Raw genomic sequence first — 19,814 nt, forward strand, 5'->3', positions numbered from 1 at the left:
TTGTACCTATGTTTTTATCATATATGTGACAGGTGCAAATGCACATCAATATAGCTTTGTTGTTTTAACAACTCAAGTGATAAGTCATAAAATAAGTCACAATCTTTCCTCAGTTTATGTAATAGTTGCAATCCTAGAAGGTGATATGTACATAAAGACGAAGTAAAACATACTTTCTAAATAAAATGAAGTCAGGTTCTGGGCTCAGATAATTATAAACAAGTTTTCACTTTAATGGCTGTTCCAGTGTGTCTTAAAGGTCATGTAGGATTTAGGACAATGCTTTCCAATACAGAGCTCTTGCAAGCATTACACATTATCTAGCACAATGCATCCTTAGTTCCCATTTCTGTTGTTTATTTCCAACACCATTGAGTAGCCAAAAATTCAGTTTTGATACTAACTCTTCAGAGTGAATGTAGATTCCACAGGTTAAGAGCCTAGTCTCACAAGGTCACCTCCACTTCAGACACCAACCACAAACGAGTTACCCACACTACTCACACTTCTGGCTCAACAACTACAATTTCTGGCTTGTTACTCCTATTCCTAGGTTCAATAATTCACCACAACAACTCAAGGAACGCAGGAAAGTGCTATACTTACTCTCATAAATTTGTTATGAAGGGAATCTTTCAGAAGCAACCAAATAGCAGAGCTGCATAAGACAAAGTCTGGGGGAAGGAGCAGAGGAGCAGAGCTTCTGTGTACTCTCTGACTGGGCATGCCATCTTCCCAACACATTGGCATTTTCTCCAACCAGAAGGCTTCCCTAACTCCACAGCTTAGAGGATCTTATTATGTCGACATGATTGACTACATCGTGTAGTCATTGGCGAGTGAACTCAGTCTTCTATCCCTTTTTCCATCTCCAGAAGTGGAGGAGACTTGGGGGTACTGGTGGTAGCAGTGAGCTGGAAATTGCAACTCTAATCATGGTTTGTTCTTTCTGCTGACCGGATCTCATCCTCAAGCTACCCAAACTTCTCACCCCTTGCATCTTCTCATTAGCATGCAAAAGAAATTTATCACTCAAGAAATCCCAAGAGTTTTCAAGATCTCTGTGTCAGAAACTGAGGACAAAATGTAAATATGTATTTTTAGTTTTCATTGTGCAATACTAGTCCATAAATGTCAGTACTGATCTTCAACCACCAGTTTTCAGAGTGCCACTCAGAGGTGTTATGCCCTTGGAATTGTCAAGCTCTAAGTAGTTTGTGTGGTGCCCAGGTCATAGTTGAGGTGTAGCCTTCCCACCTTTCTCCCTTCATCACTTGCATGCACCCTGCTGCTCTGAAGAGTTACAAAAGGTGGGAGGGCAACCAGACAGTCCCTGACTCAGGAAGGTTTGGACTTTTGATTTTTCAGACTATGGATAGTGTGAAAGCAATATGCATTTGGTAGAAATCATACTTTGAATTTTCTACTTCAGTCTTTTCTTGGGCTAATGATACTTGGTTACATAGTCTCTGTCTTGCTGGACAGCAGCAAGAAGCTATAGCTCCCAGTTAGCTGGAGATCACAAAGGTAAACAGCCAGTACTCTACAGTCTACTGTGTCACTAAGCTTTGATATTCAGTAGCTTAGGTGTATTCTATGCATTTTCAACTTACATCATTTTCAGCCTTCAATGCCTTTATCAGAATGCAATCCCATCATAAGTCAAGGAGCATCATCTATATTTCCAAATCACTCCCTTGTGAATAAGGCAATGAGAAAAACAAGTATCAGTTAACTAGAAAAAGAAAATCTGTTCCCATCCATGGGGACCTTAGATTTTTTTTTTTTTCATGCAAGATGTCTGTATTCTGTAAAGGCACACATTCATCCATTTAAAGTATTGGTAAATGAGAACTGCATCATGTTAAAATAATTTACAGGCAGTTGTCAAAGGATTAAAGAAATAGTCTTGGTTGTGTTTGCTTCAAATGACATAGAAAACAAGGATGACATCAGACTTCTCTATGGGCGTCTGTTTCGTTTCATGTGAACAAAAATGGGATAGCCTGTTAAAAGGAGAACATATTTAGCAACAGGAATTCCAGTGATTACCTTTGTGGTACTGACAATAACCAGTGTCAGCTGGAGATCCCTGTTCTAAGGAATATACATCCTTTGGGAATAAGACACAAAACTTTGAACCTAGGGTGGGGAGTAGTAAGGGGCTTTAGAAAGAGAAGATGATAATAAATTGGGTTAATTAAAATCCTTTCTGCAACTCATTCTGCTGCCCATATCTGCCAGCTTGGTGTATCCTCTGGGTGTTAACTCGTTCATCCTCTTAATCTTTCTCCAAACTCATTGTAAAATGGAGATATAAAAGTATTTCAAAACACAGTGTATTTCAGAAGACAAAGAAAACAATTCTAATGACCAGGTGAGTAGCTGAAAACCTTTTCAGAATCTTTGCTAATGCAGTGGAAGTGGAGGTGTTTTGATGCATAATGTTGAAAAAAAAAAAAAACAGGTAAATCTGAGTGTTTCCAAAAATTATTAGTATTTGAAGTAACATTAACAGAATGATAATAAAATATCTCCTTTGTGGTAAGCATTACAAAGCGTTTCAAATCCTCATAGCACCTCAAGGTAGGTTTAATCACCCCATTTCATAGACAGGAAAATCTACTCTCCTGGAAGTGAACTATTTTGCCTTAGGTCTCACAGCTGAAAAGAAGAAACTGGAACCAGGTGGGAATATAAGCCACATGACTTCAGAGCCTTGAGTTTTCCACTTTTCTACTTTCTCTGGTTTAAGAATATCCCAGTTTATTCTTCCTCTCCTGTGTACTAAGGAAGTGACAAAGTCTTTCACAGATGCAATAAAAATATGTTTAAAATATAACTAAAATTTAGAGTAAAAATCTGATCAACTTGATTAAAGAAATTAAATAAAAAACTTTCAAGATGAGAAACATCATTTTATAAAGGCCAGGGTTGGGTCTTTTGGTTAAGATGCCACTGGAGACATGTGCCTCCCAAATGAGAGTGCCTGGATTTGAGTCTCAGCTCCACTTCTGAGTCCAGCATCCTGCTAATGTGCAGGATGGGAAGCAGTGGTGATGGCTCAAATGCCTGGGTCCCTGCCACCTGTGTGAGAGACCCAGCTTGAGTTCCAGGCTTCTGGCTTCCACATGGCCCAACCCTGGCTATTGCAGGCAGTTAGGGAGAAGACCAGCAGATGGAAGCTTATCTCTGTCTCTCTCTGCCTTTCAAATAAATGAAAATAAATAATTTTTAATAGTCAAAAGTGTCCAAAATGAGCATAGGCAGCTCAGAGAATATTTGCAATATATACCATAAAATAAGGCTAATTCACTTACTACATAAAACTCTTAAAAATTGAGGGATTGGGCTGGCGCCGTGGCTCACTTGGTTAATCCTCCGCCTGCGGCGCTGGAATCCCATATGGGCGCCAGGTTCTAGTCCCGGTTGCTCCTCTTCCAGTCCAGCTCTCTGCTGTGGCCCGGGGAAGGCAGTGGAGGATGGCCCAAGTGCTTGGGCCCTGCACCCGCATGGGAGACCAGGAGGAAGCACCTGACTCCTGGTTTCGGATCAGCGTAGCTCCGGCCGTGGCGGCCATTTTGGGGGTGAACCAATGGAAAGAAGACCTTTCTCTCTGTCTCTCCCTCTCACTATCTATAACTCTACCTGTCAAATAAATAAATAAATAATCTTAAAAAAAATTGAGGGATAAAGGACCACGAGCATGATAGAAATTTTAATTTAAAAAGACATGAACAGATAATTCACAAGATATAAACCACCCATTCAACATTAAAAAAATGTTTGAATCTCCCAACTATTATTAGACAAATGCAAATTAAAGCAGCACTTAAATTGCATACCTTTTCTCACCCATTATTATATTATTAATTATTATATTATATTGGTGAAAAATAATAAATAGGCAACATATTTTGTTGGCAAGGCTGGAGAACCAAGCATTTTCCTACACTGTTGATGAGAATGCAAACTGAATGGTGCAAAAATTCTTGATAATAATTTGGCAATGCCCAAGAAACTGTGTCTATACTTACTTTCTTTTCCAGCAATTCCACTTTTAGAAATCCACCTTAAAGATATCAATCCAACAATATGTAAACACATATACAAGAGATTATTCAGTTCAGCATTGAGTGTAATCACAAAACATTAGAAAGAAGTTAAATTCTCCTACATGGTAGAGTGGTTGAATAAACTGTGGCACATTCATTCAGTGGGGTACTATGTAAATTTTTTAAAATGCTGACATGATTTCCAGCATATAATGTTATATGAAAAAAGCAAGCCATAAAGTGTTATTTATAGCATGCTGACCTTCATATAAGAAGAACTTCTCAGCCGGTGCTGCGGCTCACTAGGCTAATCCTCCACCTAGCGGCGCCGGCATACCGGGTTCTACTCCCGGTCGGGGCGCCGGACTCTGTCCCGGTTGCCCCTCTTCCAGGCCAGCTCTCTGCTGTGGCCAGGGAGTGCAGTGGAGGATGGCCCAGGTGCTTGGGCCCTGCACCCCATGGGAGACCAGGAAAAGCACCTGGCTCCTGCCATCAGATCAGCGTGGTGCGCCGGCGGCAGCACGCCAGCCGCAGCGGCCATTGGAGGGTGAACCAACAGCTAAAGGAAGACCTTTCTCTCTCTCTCTCTCTCTCTCTCTCACTGTCCACTCTGCCTGTCAAAAAAATAAAAATAAAAAAAAAGAACTTCTCTCTAAGTCTATTTAGCACACCCCCCAAATAAATTTAAAAAAGTTAAAATTGGAAATGGGCATTTGGCACAGTGGTTAAGCCATCACTCGGCACAGCCACAACTCGTATCAGGATGCCTGCGTTTGAGTTCTGGATCTGGTCCTGATTCCACCTTCCTGCTACTGTGCAGGCAGCAGGTGGTCACTCAAGTAGTTGAGACCCTGTCACTCATGTGATAGGATCAGACTGAGTTCCAAGTTCCTGGCTTCAGCCTGGCCCAGCCCTGACTGTTGCAGTCACTTGAGAAATGAACCAGCAGATGGGAGGTCTCTTTCTCTTTGTCTCTCTCTCTGCCTTTCATTTTTTTTATTTTTATTTATTTATTTATTTTATTTTTTTGACAGGCAGAGTGGACAGTGAGAGAGAGAGACAGAGAGAAAGGTCTTCCTTTGCCATTGGTTCACCCTCCAATGGCCGCCGCGGCCACCGCGCTGATCCGGTGGCAGGAGCCAGGAGCCAGGTGCTTTTCCTGGTCTCCCATGGGGTGCAGGGCCCAAGCACCTGGGCCATCCTCCACTGCACTCCCTGGCCACAGCAGAGAGCTGGCCTGGAAGAGGGGCAACCGGGACAGAGTCCGGCGCCCCGACCGGGACTAGAACCCGGTGTGCCGGCGCCGCTAGGTGGAGGGTTAGCCTAGTGAGCCGCGGCGCCGGCCCTCTCTCTCTGCCTTTCAAATAAAATTTTTAAAAATTTGACCAAGTTTTTGAGAACTTCTTAATGTTCTTATCAATTTTTTGAGATCTGCTTCTTGCATTTCTTCTATCTCATCATCTTCATAATCTTGAATTGGGGTGTCTTTTTCATTTGGGGGCGTCATAGTGACTTCCTTGTTTTTATTACCTCGGTTTTTGCGTTTGTTATTTGGCATATTGGAGATATTTGGTTTCTTCACTGTGGTGCTTTTTCTTGTTATACTATGACTCTAGATTAAGTGGACTGTCTGTTTTTGATGGAGCCTTAGAGGCTTGAGATGGGTGTGGCCTGAGAGCTCTGTTTGGTGTGCCAAAGGTGACACTCCCAGGTTAGGCATGGTAGATCTCTCTCTCTCTTTCTTTTTTTGATTCAAAAGGGAAGTAATTCCACACAGCTGAACGAAGTTGGAGGTAGTTAGCAGGCAAATGATATACCCACAGGAGCCAGAGATCGGAAGGTCTTTCCCAAGGACCACACAGGGAATCTGTTCTGCCCTCCGAGTGGGCTCAAATTCTCCTTCAGTCTCCCACTGGGTTGCCAAAGTTACAGAATTGTAGCGTCTCTGGAGAGTACTCACGTGAATTCTGTGAGTTCTCTCCCCCACCATCTCTTTTTTCACAATCTCAGTTCAGTAGCACCACAAATTCACTAGGTCCTAATCTCCTGTTAATTCACCCCGCCCAGAGTCAGGTTTTTCTGCTAGGCTCAGGGCTGGTGCAGACCTGAGGTCGCCCTGCTTATGATGTATGCCCAAGATGGCGCCTGCTCTTTGTCTTGCTCGCCTTTGAGAGGTGAGTGGAAAGAGAGAAACCTGTGTCCGTATCTTGCTTTCTTGGGTCTACAGATTGTAGACAATGGACTAGGGAAATTCTTAGCTTCTATAATCATGTGAACCGATTTTTTACAATAAATATCTAAGTAGGTGGATACATAGACATATCTCCTACTGGTTCTGTTTTTCTAGCGAACCCTGACAGGCAGAAAAGTGATAGATAGATAGATAGATAGATAAACATAAAAATAAAGATACTTCTGCATGACCACACTTTGCATATTTCCTAACTCTGCCCACTGAGACAGCCTAGAACAATGATGTCCTAATAGCAAAGAGCACGCCCATTGCCTAGACACTATTTTTTTCCAATAAAAGGATCCAGGAATCATTGGATAAAATACAAGATAATTTGGATATCCTTGTTCCAGAAAGTAAGGAAGTCTTCATAAAAGGATGGAGATATTTTGAAAGGACACAGGAATTAACTGAAGGCATTTGGATGGTCAGATCTGGGATGGTTTAAGAAAAAGATTACAGTAATCATAACCCATAAATAAAATAACCATCAATCAGTACTTGCGTAACACTAACTGAATAAATAAATATTCCTTATAGATTTCCAATAAATAAATGTGAGAAAAATGATGGAAATAGAAAATTACCATTAGGAGGCCGGCGCCGCGGCTCACTAGGCTAACCCTTCGCCTTGCGGTGCTGGCACACCAGGTTCTAGTCCTGGTTGGGGCACCGGATTCTGTCCCGGTTGCCCCTCTTCCAGGCAGCTCTCTGCTGTGGCCCGGGAGTGCAGTGGAGGATGGCCCAAGTGCTTGGGCCCTGCACCCCATGGGAGACCAGGAGAAGCACCTGTCTCTTGGCTTCAGATCAGCGCGGTGTGCCGGCAGCAGCGCGTTGGCCGCAGTGGCCATTGGAGGGTGAACCAACGGTAAAGGAAGACCTTTCTCTCTGTCTCTGTCTCTCTCTCACTGTCCACTCTGCCTGTCAAAAAATAATAATAGCTGGGTGAACATATGGTGTAGTAGTTAATGTGCTACTTGGGATGCCTAAAATCCCTGAATTGGATTTTTAACACAAGTTAGTAAAAGCTGTAAACATAATGATAATATGTCTGGACCATAATCACATGTAGAACTAGGCACCAGACTGGTTTTCAAGACAAAATGACTTCTGTTAAATTTTGTGAGGACAACAAGTGGTGCAAGAATATCACCCTGTATAGGCAGAAGCCAGGGCTTTCCCTTGGCCACATCGCCAAGCTAATTTATTAATCGTCTGTGTGATATTGGGCATATTACTTATTCTCTCTGAGCCTCTTGTTACTGCCTCTCAAATTACAACTTGAATTACCTCTATTTGCATGCCCAAATTCTGACAAAAGTCACAATTATTGCAGGGAAATAAAGCACTTAGTTGAAATCAACACTGCCCATGGCACATCAACAAGTTGGGAAGCAGCATGAATAATTTAAATTTCTCTAAGAGAGAGCGTATCAGATGCCACATGGCCTACTTACGGACTTTCCACCCAAAAAGTTCTTTCCAGCCTCTGGGCATTTGCACTTTTTACTGTGATCACCTGAAAATGTTTCCTTTTGAATGGCAGCTGTTTTTCATTTCTCTCATTGCAACTGAAATCTCTGCTGAAATCTCCCCTCAAAGAGTTCTTCCTTGTCCACCTATCAGGCAACTCTGTAGCCCATCATCCCTCCTTTTAAATCTCTTCATAATATTTTTGAAATGATGAAACGTAAGGATTTGTTCATGTACCTAATGCCTGTTTCCTTCCACAGGACATAAGATCCACACCACAGAGGCCTTGTATTCCTGTTCAAATTGTGCCTAGAATATCGTGCAGCACTCAAAATCATTCCAAGAAATAACTTAGTGGGCTAGAACTCAGGAAAGACCACGTGGCTGGAATTTTCAGGGTGAAGATGTGAAAGGTAAGAAGTGGTTTCAAAGAGGTAGACAGGGGCTAGACCACATATGGTCTTAATGGTTAAGGTGATTAAGAGTGATACTCATCTCAAATATGTGTTTTTTAAAAATAAATCATTCACAAACATCCATATTTGACCTATTATTAATCACTATTTGAGGTACACATCATAGCAGATCACCGTATCCCAGTGTCTCACAACTTCATAACTTTACAAGGTCATCTTAAAGTAGGGAATCTAAATCTGGGTTCCAAAGAGGGATTTCAGAGAATTTGTGTGTTCTTGAAATGAAATGGAAAATTTTGCTTATAAGTGCAAGCAAGCTTAGAACCTGGAGAGAGGTTCTGCCGGCTTCAGCGTATTCTCAATGGGTCCCTGTAACCTCCAAATTTACAAATCATTAATCCCTGCTCTCAACTTTCTCTGAACACCTTGACTCTTACATCATCTTGTGCTGGATTGGCTATTTAGATCATAACTTAAACGTGTAAACTAGGAAGTAAACATGAAAAACATTTACTTTTAAAAAGAATAATTGGGGGGAGGGGTGGTGCTGTGGTGTAGCAGGTTAAGTCACCACTTGCAGTGCCGGCATCTCATAAGGATGCTGGTTTGAGTCCTGGCTGCTCCACTTCTGATCCAGCTCTCTGCCTGGGAAAGCAGTAAAAGATGGCCTAAGTCCTTGGGTCACTGCACCCATGTGGGAGACCTGAAAGAAGCTTCTGGCTTTGGATAGGCCCAGCTCCAGCCGTTGAGGCCAATTGGAGATGAACCATAGGATGGAAGACATTTTCTCTCTCTCTCTCTCTCTCTCTTTCTGCCTTTCCTCTCTCTGTGTTACTCTTTCAAATAAATAAGTAAATCTTAAAAAAAAAAAAAAAGAGCAATTAGGGGCTGGCATTGTGGTCAGGGCAGTTAAAATGGCTGCCTGTGACACTGGCATCCCAAATCCGAACTGGTTCGGGTCTTGGCTGCTCCGCTTCCAATTCGGCTCCCTGACAAGGGGTCTGGGAAAGCAGCAGAGGATGACCTAAGCACATGGGCCCTGCTACCTATATGGGAGAACTGGAAGAAGCTCCTGGCTCTTGGCTTCGGTCTGGAACCTTGGGCATTGTAGCCATTTGGGGAGTGAACCAGCAGGTGGAAGATCTCTCTGTCTGTCTCCCTCTCTCTCTGTAACTCTACCTTTCAAATAAATAAAAATTTTTTAAAAAAAGAGAAATTAGCAAATGACAGCCCATTATATATCATGTGTTAAAGAACATGAATGCAGATGGTGAGAGCTGATGCTTCTCCCAGTGATGGTAGCTGAAATATCCATATAAGATGATGTCTCAGTATTTAAACTATTGCCTTAAAATAGCTACCCTGATTTAAAAAAAAAAGAACATAATTTTAAAACCCTTAGCTTATTTTTAATTTATAGTCCTTGAAAAAAAATAATAAGTGGCTGGCCCAATCATTTATATGCCTGGGCAAAAGCAATACATCTATATAAAAGTACAGTGATATATTTCTGTTGCTACTTTAATGTGCTGCTCCTCGCCCTGTATGTTCTGATTCATTGGAGAGTAGCAATCATGTCGACAGGCGCTGTTCTTCAGTTCCCATCAGCGACAACTAAAGGCCAATTCAAGGTTGTGGTGGGGTCATGAATCTAACACAGTCGCTGATAGAACAATTTCCCTTCCACACAGCACTGTCAGTGGGACACAGTGGGAATAGACAGGGAGGCTGGCTGTGTGTATCTCTATCTTCTTGCTTTTCCTTTTGTTTCTGAGCTAGTGTCTGTGGTGTGTACCAATCTAGTGCCATTAGGGAATAGAGGGCCAGTCCGTGGAAAATTGATAAGGGAGAAAATTTCTAATGCTGCAAGAATTTGGAGGGGATGGGGAGCATGTCCCTTTGTGCAAACAAGTCATCTAACAATGTATTACAGGGGGTCAAGAGCAGAGAAACAGAGAAACAGAAATAAAGCTCTGCTGGTTGGAAACAAGAGAGGTCCCAGGGCTTTACAAAGAAAATGTTTACATTCCACATGCACTGAGGGTTAATTAAATAACAGAGTTCTCCATTCTTTCACTTCCCAAATAGTGTCTGAGTGAGTCAAGATGTTTTCTCTGCAGCTGTTGTGCACTCCTTTGTGCTATGCTGAAGTCGGAGGTCGACCAGAAGACCAACCCTTACCCTTATCAGCTCTTAAATCAAAGATAAGTGTGTCTTCAAGAAAAGCCCAAAGTTAGGACATCTTGGATGAAGCTTTCATAAATGGTGTCATAACTATTTCGGGCTCAGCCCCACAATGCATTGAGATAAAGCTATCTGGGAAGTGGAGCAAAGGGCAGGGCTGTTTGTGGGGCTGGTGTACTCAAGTGTATGGCCCTAACTCATGGTGCCCAAAGTGCGTGGAATCTTTCAGTCATTAACAGCTTTTCACAGTGGTTTTACACATGGGGTTTGGAGCCTGAGAGGGCACAAAGGCAATAAGAACTTGCTCAAGGACACCCTGGTTGATGCAGAGCTGCCTTTGAACAAAGTTCTTTCTGAGTCCTGAGAGTGCACTGGTAGCAACTAGACTTGTGGCTACGAGTTTTGGATGCCAATAGGAAGGAAGCTAACCATGACACTGTACCTGCCACATGTCCCTCTGGACCGCAAATAGCAAACTGCCTTGGCAGCCATTTTGGTTCTAAGTGTGAGAATTCTCTGCTCCAGTGGAACTGAATATTTTTAGAACACTTGGAACTACAGAAAATAAAGTTTAAGATGAATGAGTAAAGTGTTTTTTGATAGCTATAAACTAGCAGAGATAGAGCTAGTTTTATCTTCTTCTATGTAAATGATCATTTTTTTCCCTATGACAGAGATAGTTTAAAAGTAATACTAGGAGTTGGTATTTGGTAACATGATTAAGATGCCGCTTGGGACACCAGTATGCTGTATCAGACAGAGTACTTGGGTTTGGGTCCTCACTCCTTACTCCAGTTTCCTGCCAATGTGCACCTGGGTGCTAGCAGATGGTGGCACAAGTAGTTGGTCACCTGCCATCCACCTGGAAGAACTGGATTGAGTTCTGGTGCCAGCTTCAGCCAGGCCCATTCCCACTTGTTGAGGGCATTTGGGGAGTGAACCACTGGATGGGAAATCTTTACCTGTCTGTTTCTCTCTGACTTTCAAATAAGTAAACTACATTAGAATAAATAAATTAAAGGAATAATAGTAAATGCCAATTAGACCCAGTTAAATTTATACAAGAGGCAAATCTATCACCCAGACCTGATACTCCCTTTAGGGACAGTTAGTCTATTAGCCTTTCTTTGTCCTTTTGTAAGAGAAAACACTCTGATTTCTTATGTGATATTTCTCCCGTTATGAAGTGAAAGCATTGTTATTATATAACATTTTGGTAGTACTGAAAAATAACAAAAGGAAGTTAACCATCCATAGTCCTAGCATACTATTAATATTTTAGTGTATTTCTGCTTCATGTCTTTTGTGTGCATAATTTTTATCAGTTTCAACAGTCATACTACTTATGTGCTTCTGAAACCTAATTTTAAAAATTGAACATTTCTACATAAGTATTTCCCATGTTGTTATGAACTCTTAATAAATATCATTCTAATGGTTGCTTAATGTTCCAACAAGTAGATATTCCAGAGTTCATTTAATGATTCCTTTATTACAAGACATTAGGTTGTTTCCAATTTCTTACTATTACAAATAATGTCACCATAAACATTTGGGTACAGTTTCTATATTTTAGATTATTTCCTTAGGCTAGATATACAGAAGTAGGAATTCAGGGTCAAAAGGTATGAAAACATTCAACATTCCTAAGAAACACTGCCATACTGCTTTATATTTTAAAGAACTGATATGGCTTACACTGCCACTAGCAACTAATCGAGCAAAACTGCAAAGTGATTAAAAAGAGTTTATGGAGTTAAACCAGAGTTTCTCAACCTCTGCACAATTGACCTTTTGGACTAGATAATTCTGTTATTGGAGGCTGTCCTGTACATTGTAGTGGGTTTAGCATCATCCTTTGCATCTCCCCATAAGAATCCAGGAGCAACCACTAGTTAGGACAATGAAAAATGTCTCCAGGATGGGAGAGGGAATGGGAGGTGGGAAGGGAGCGGGGTGGGGGCATGAGGGAAAAATCACTGTATTCCTCAAGTTGTATCTACGAAAAATGCATTCATTAAATAAATAAAAGAAAAAAAATGTCTCCAGACATTGAAAATGTCCCCTGGAGGGAGGGAGGGGGTAAGCAACGAGAGGAAAAAAAAATCACTGCTGGTTAAGACCCTCTGTGTTAGACAAATTCAACTTGTATTTGAGCTGTATCACATACTGTAAGTCAATGTAGGGATGGTAACTGATCTCCTTGGCTCTTGATTTATTTGCGTCACCTGGGGATGATCACACTCAGCTTGTGAGTTGGTTGTGAAAATTAAGGTCATGCATATAAGATATTGCGTACAATCCTTGGTACATGGTAGGAGCTAGCAGCCATTTGCAATGAAGCTCATGGTGATAATTCTACTAGTGCCCTGTGAAGGGTATGGGTTTGGTAAATCATTGATATTCATTCATTAATTCTATAATTAACGGAGTCCTTACTACAGGTCAAGCATTGTTTTAGTCATTGAGAATGCAGTAATACATAAAACACTATCTTCATGGAGCTTACATTCAAGTGGGGAAAATAAGATTTAAAAAAATGGAAGAATTGCTTAGGAGTTAGAGGAACTAACTTTTAGCTAAGATCTAAAGGATCTTAAGGATAAGGATGTATCGAGAAAGTGACATTTGGGTTAAGATCTGATTTTTGCCAACTGCGATGAATTGTTCAGACGGAGATGAGCAAGGAAAGGTTGTGAAACAGGAAAGCGTCCGGTGTGTTCAGACAAACAAGCAGGGGCAGGCACTGAGGTGCAGTGAATTAAGTCACCGCTTGGGACACTGTCATCACATATCAGAATGCCATTACAAGTACTGGTTCCTCTGCTTCCAATCCAGCTCTCTGTCAATGAACCTGGAAAGGCAGCAGTTGATGGCCCAAGTACTTGGGTCCCTGCCATTCATGGAAGAGACCATGATGGGGTTCCTAGATCCTGGCTTCAGCCTGATCCAGCCCTGACTGTTGCAAGCTTTTGGGGAATGTGCTAGCAAAAGGAAGATATTCTCTGTCTCTCTCTTTGTCCCTCCATCACTCTGCCTCTCAAATAAATAATTAGTAACCAAAAAAGGACTAACAAGTAGGCTGATGTGCTTGAAAAAGGCTGTAGAAGGAATGAAGACAGTGGATAACTGGTAGCCTGATGATGAGAACCCCACAGGGACTTTGAGTGAAAAGGAAAGCTACTAGATTTAGTTACATTGTACACATCAACTTTTGATGAGAAATTATTAAAAGTAGAATAGGGAATGTAAGAGTCTCTACACAAGAGTTGCATACTAAGAACGGAAAAGGGGGAAAAACCTGCCTCTCCTTGCAATAGGGCATATCTACCCTAGGTCCAATCCTTGCTGATTTGGAAATTCCATTGTGTCTCCACTTCACAAACTACCTTGGCTGAAGGCAAAGGTTAAGTTTCAATAAAGAGAGCTCATTGCAGGGCTCTGCATGATCATGATCCGAGTAGATGGGTTTGCTCTATTCTCTTCTTGTTTTTGTGTGTGACTTCTGTTATCATGGATATAATGTTCTCAAAGAAAGTTTCTCCTTTCTTTGTCCTGGCAATGAGGCTTTTGAAACATCCATGGGAGTTACGTCCATTTTTCTTTCTTCTTAAAATGATTGAAAATTGATGAAGTATCAGCCAGAGAAACTGAGACAACAATTAAAAAGAAAAAAAGTGATGTGGACAGGTGAAGCCCTCAACCATAGATTGTTCTTATCACTAAAGAATGAGTGGACAGTTTCACTGGAACAAATTTCTCTCTCCCTTGTGGAATTTGGAATGTTGACTTTCTTGGTGAGACTGTTATCAATGGTATGTATTTCTCAATAGTCTTTTACTCCAGTATTATGACTCAGATTCAAGGTGTATCCTTTAGCATGTCAACAAGTATAAACACATGCTTGAGCGCTTTTCTCCTTTAGCCCAACTTGATGTTAATCAAAATTAGTTTTAGATAAAAATCTCAACATGCACTTGAACTCAAAAATGAGAGTGCATTCCATTCTTTTCTCATTTTATGGAGTAATTCTTCTCAGCTCTGGCTTAGAAACTCAATTCCTACAAAAATTGGTTCTTAGGAGCTTGTACAGTGTGGAGAAAATCTCTAAACCCCATCTTGAAGGCAAGAGAGATTGGTTGGTTGGTGTTTCATTAAGGTTTGCAGCATTGGTAAGTGATTCTGTGAAATTCAAGGTTTCAAAACATCTCTCAATGTTTTATGAAAGTAAAATTGTTTAATCCAATCCTGCCTCCTACAAATCATTTCAGAGTCATCACGGCAGGTTTTGCTAAAGGACCAAAGACAACTGCCAACTTCTTCAAGGCAGTGTTTCCGTGTAAACGTCACTCAGGCAGATTGCTTGGGACTGCGCGCATTCCTTTCCCAATATTCTTTATTGCACTTCATCTTGGATTAATTTCCTGACAATGCCAGCTCATTGTTTTGTGTGCTCCACCCCCAAATGGGAATTAGTCACTGCTTGTGGCCACGTGGGGGGGCCTGCATCCATTTGAGATGACAAAGATCTGTGCTCCCCTCATCCAGTCACCTGTTTGTTTTTGAGTGAGTGTCTCTTTCATGGAATTATCTGAGCTATTGGAGTACTCTTTACCAATCTATCTGATGACTTTTAAGTCTTTGTCACCTAATAAATCTGCCTTTTTAAAATTTCTACCATCGAATGTGAACATTTGTTGTTTGTGTACACATAAGCACTTCTTCACAACTGAACACTTCCCACCCTTGTATTAGTATAAATCTCCACTGCTTACATCATTACTGTCACGCAACAAGCTGCTTTATGAAGGTGCAAGGGATTCTCTCCCCACGGTCTTTGATCGCAGTGTATGATTTCAATGGTTTTAGGAAGCATCTATAACAGTACTGAGGACCCATCTTTGATTTTACAGTAAAGAGCCTGGTTTGCAATAATTTCTAATGACAAATAAGGCCTCAGAATCAGGAATGGGGTTATGGAACATGGCATGAAAGGATTTCAGCATTAGGAAAAATTGACATGGTTTTAGTAGTCCGTGTTTCATTATATGTCTATCTGCTTGAGTGGAGAAATAATAGGCATGAACCAACTGGAAAAATCTAGAAAAATCTATACCAATTTGCTGAATCCTGAAAGAAGTGCAGTGCAGTTCAAATATCTTCTCCCACTCAAATGATGACTCAAATCATTGTGCCCGCCAAACCTCCATCCTGCCAAATACACAGTCTGGGAAGAAAGAGAGGATGCAGAATAAGAACAGATAATGACCAAAACAAAAAAAGAAAAAATAATATTAAAGAATTCTGCCCAATAAACTTGAACTAAAACAAACATATGTATCAATCCATTTATAATCAAATATTGAACAGTCTGATAAAACCTGAAATTATTTGAGGAAAAGTAATTCATTTTAATAGAAAAAAGCTTTCCAATTCAAGAGTGACTTATATGTACATGACAGACAGAGTGGGATTCAAAGTAACCTCCTAATCTTTCATAAGTAGGGGTCTTCTTATTGAAAGTACATTGAAAGTTGGGGTCTTCTTATAGTCCACATTTGTGTTGAGTAGCCCCACTCAGCTGCAGAAGGCCAGCCTCCATGGCAAGCAGGTGAATGTATTCTTCCTCTGCCTGGGAATTAATTCATGGGACAGGTGTATCCCTTACTTGCTTTTAACAATTGAGAATCAGGAACATCCCAGCTGACTCCAAAATTGGCAACAAAAAAGCATATCCAGCTTTAGAAGGTTGCAGAGGATATATCTGGAGGGGGCTAACTCTCTCTGGCCCTAGGGATTATTTGGTCCCTTTTAGAAGGCTGCCTCCATCACACGTGTTCTTGGCCTGAGGCAGAGTTGTTGCTCCTCAAACCCTGAGGCTGAGAACCATGGCCATGAAAACTTTTGTAGCCTGTTTTCTGATCAAGCCCAAATCAGATGAACTTCAAGCTTCAGCTTAAATAGAGGATTTTAAGGCAAGCAATAAACTCAACTTCCCTGATTGGAGAAATGAGAGCTAAAGCAAGAGGGTGCAAATGAAAGATTCCAGGCAAAGAAGTCAGGGCTAGCTGCCAGCTCCCAGACTGAGCTTGGCAGACGGACAGTGCAGCTCTGACAGGGAGTGTCTCTGTGCATTGTAGAAGAAGGCAAAATAGATCTAAATGTAGCCAACCTATTGATTTATTCTCTTTGTACTAGACATGGCTTTTTATTAAAGAAAGCAGATATTCAATAGTGTTAACTAGTAATGGGAATTGACTTTTCACTAATTGCACAGACCTTGGCATTAATACACTTTAATGGAACCTGGGCTCTCTATCCCTCAGATCAATCCTGAAGTTTTCCTGTAACTCTTTCTGGTCAAAGGACATGAACAGCATGGTAACCAAGGAGACCTTTTAAAATATTTTTATTTTTAATTCATAGGATGAATAGGTGAAGAACCTTCTTTAATTCAGAAAACCAGAGACAACAATAGTTTTGCAACACGAAAAATTCATAGAAACTGTAATCTGCACTGACTTTGAAATTTGGTGTTGGCTGTTCAGAATTCAGCTGTGAAAGCTGGAAAAGAGTTTGGCTTCCTGTGCTCCTGGCTGGGTCCTGCCCTTCCTGGATTCTCTCAGGCAAGAGACTCATCACTTATTTATCATTCATTTGTTAGATTTATTCAAAGTAAATAGGCTCTCTGACAACTGCTGGGCTCGCATACAGACCTGGAACCAGGGAGGTGAATGCATACTGCCCTGGTGAACCTGGAGAGCTGGAGAGCGGAATCTGACCTCAGCCGAATACAAAACAGCATGGAATACCAGATTCTGACACAAAGGGGGAACATTCCTGAAGTTTCTGGGATGGCAAATGCCCCATGTCTCGTTCTCCAGGATTCTCTGCCAATTTCTTCCTCTGGTTCTGGAAAACAAAGTAGACCCTCTAAGACAATGCTGCATAAACTCAAACAGGGAGACTTTGAAGTTCTCAGAGAGGAAGTTCATCCTTAAATGTGAATATGCCTGGAGTCGGAGCCAGGCATCCCCCATTTAATTCATGGTTTTACCTCTTTTGAGCTTTGGGGCATTAAGCTAGTCTCTCTCAGCCTCTACCTATTTATCTGCAGAAAGAGAAATGGGAATGTGTATTTTGCAGGACTGTAGAGAGATTTAAATAACATCCTGCATGTAAAGGTTTGAACTCATTGAGGTACCTCCGGTGAATAGTAGTTACAATTTAGCATCATCTTGGAATCCTTCCTACTCAGACATTGGGTATTTGGTAAACGTTAAGTTTGGTGAGTGGGTTCATTCTTTGATGCAACTGATCTTGTGTCTATTGCATGATTGGTGTTGTTCTGCAGTGCATCTGCAGATCTGTCACCTGGAGTTGTGGGTGGGGATATCCTCAGGGAATTTACAATTGGGTGGGAATTCAAGCAAGTAAATGAAGGATAAATTATCTGATATGTAATTTCAGGTAGTAGTATGTGCCAAGAATGACATTAAGCAAGGGTATAAACTGGAAGTGGGGAAGTGAGGTGAGAAAAAGGAGAGAAAAAAAGAGAGAGGCTATAAAAATGAAGGCCTGTGGGGAAAATAACTAAATGCAAGGGTACTTCAAAAAGTTCATGGAAAATGGAATTAAAAGATAAGTTTATTTTGGTACAAAATGTTTTGAAATCCCTGCCTAGTTTTTCATAATACCCATTTTCAATGAACACTTGAAAAACCATTCTCTTCCTACTACCCATATATGAATGGGAATTTGTGCAGGTACCTGTAGCACACTCTGCCCTGCTGGTTGTAAGCCCTCTTATCATGTGTTTAGTCAACAACATCTTCTGTTTTTACTCAAAGAACTCTTTCGCTACAGAGTTCCTTTTCCCTTCACAGTGAGGTGAGATAGCTCCTGTTAACAGCCCCTTTACCCTTTTCCATGTTTGATCTTGCATTCTTTTTTCTTAAACCCAGACTTCACCTTAAAAGCCAACGTCACAGTGTGGAAGTTTTCCCACAATGCTTTTACTTGAGTCAGGAAAATGCCCCCTTTTTATACCCCATGCTTGCATCTCCATCCTTGTGTTTCAGAACTACACAGCCGTGGACTCAAGATGTCTCCAAGTGGGAAGCAATCTCCAGTTGGTCCCATGATGTGATATTGAATTATTTTCCATAGCAGAAATTCTTCGATGTCCCATCTCAGACCAGGCTCTAATTTGAAAGTAATAACATTTAGGCAAAGCTCAGATGCACTAAGTTGCTGCCGAGGGCTTGGTGGGTTTGAGGTAATTGGTTTTACTCAGTTGCTGATGCTTCACTTGGACAAATGAGAAATCAAACTACAGCTCAGTTTACAAAAAACCTGTGTCAGCAGTTTAGTCTGACTACTATTTCAGAGCTTGTTATGTTATTGGCAATAAAATGCAACTAATATATTGTTAATTAATATTGCAGCCTACAGCTAATTTATCACATTATTAATCAGAGTGATAAAGCCAAGGAAAACGCAGCTCACCTTTAGCATCTTCTCATCTCTTTACACAGTTGGATTTATGCATAAATATGTGTTTTGGTCAATATTGCCAAGTGTTTGGTTGCTCCTGGATGAGTGTATTCTATTTTCAAACAGTAACTTGCCCCTCAGGAATATTTTATTTAGCAAGACAGGACTTAAAGCGAAAGGGTAACCATTTCTGATCGTAACCTTGGCTTTGTGCTGCTAGTAATTATCCTTTAATTGCATTACCCTATTTGAAATAGAGTTGTAATTGGAAAAAAACAATTTGACATTCCCTGATGCTTACTCTGACATGCACTATTTGCTTTTTATTCAAATGTAAATTTTCTCCATAATACTATCAAAGAAAGAAAAAAAATTAAGCAAAATTGAAATGTCAGTAGCAATTTCTGACATGCACACAGTGTCATTCACTGGTGTTGTCTGGAAGGCAAGACTTTCAGTTTAGATGGAAAAAAAAAACCAGCTACCAAATTAGCATGCTCTGAGGAGGGGGAGAGATGGATGGCAGAATCTCAGCCCTGTCCCTCTGGGATATGTGTCCACTTTACACAATGGCTTCAAAATATCAAGCAAGCTGCCAACTATAATTTTTGGATGAATAATCCTTTTTGCTTACAATAAAAAATGTTTTTACTTAAAAACAGAGGAATTATAGACTTAACTCTGTTTTACCTAAGGCATCTTGAAAGTGTAATTTTAATTTGGAGCATATGTTAGGGGCCTCTAAAATGGTCCCAATGATTTCTGTCTCCTGATACTCACACCCTTTTGTAATCCCTTCCCTTGGTGGGCTGGACCTTTTGGCTTACTTGTAATGAAAAGAACATGGCAAAGTAATGGCATGTCATTTTCAAAATTAGCTTTCACAAAGTACTGTAGCTTCTGCCTTGGGCTTCCTTCTCTTGCTTTCTCTCATGCTCCCATGTCATAAGTTTCCCT

Source organism: Oryctolagus cuniculus, chromosome 1 (assembly GCF_051225735.1).
Source record: "Oryctolagus cuniculus isolate XC-2025 breed Fujian yellow rabbit chromosome 1, ASM5122573v1, whole genome shotgun sequence".
NCBI classification, from domain to species: Eukaryota; Metazoa; Chordata; class Mammalia; order Lagomorpha; family Leporidae; genus Oryctolagus; species Oryctolagus cuniculus.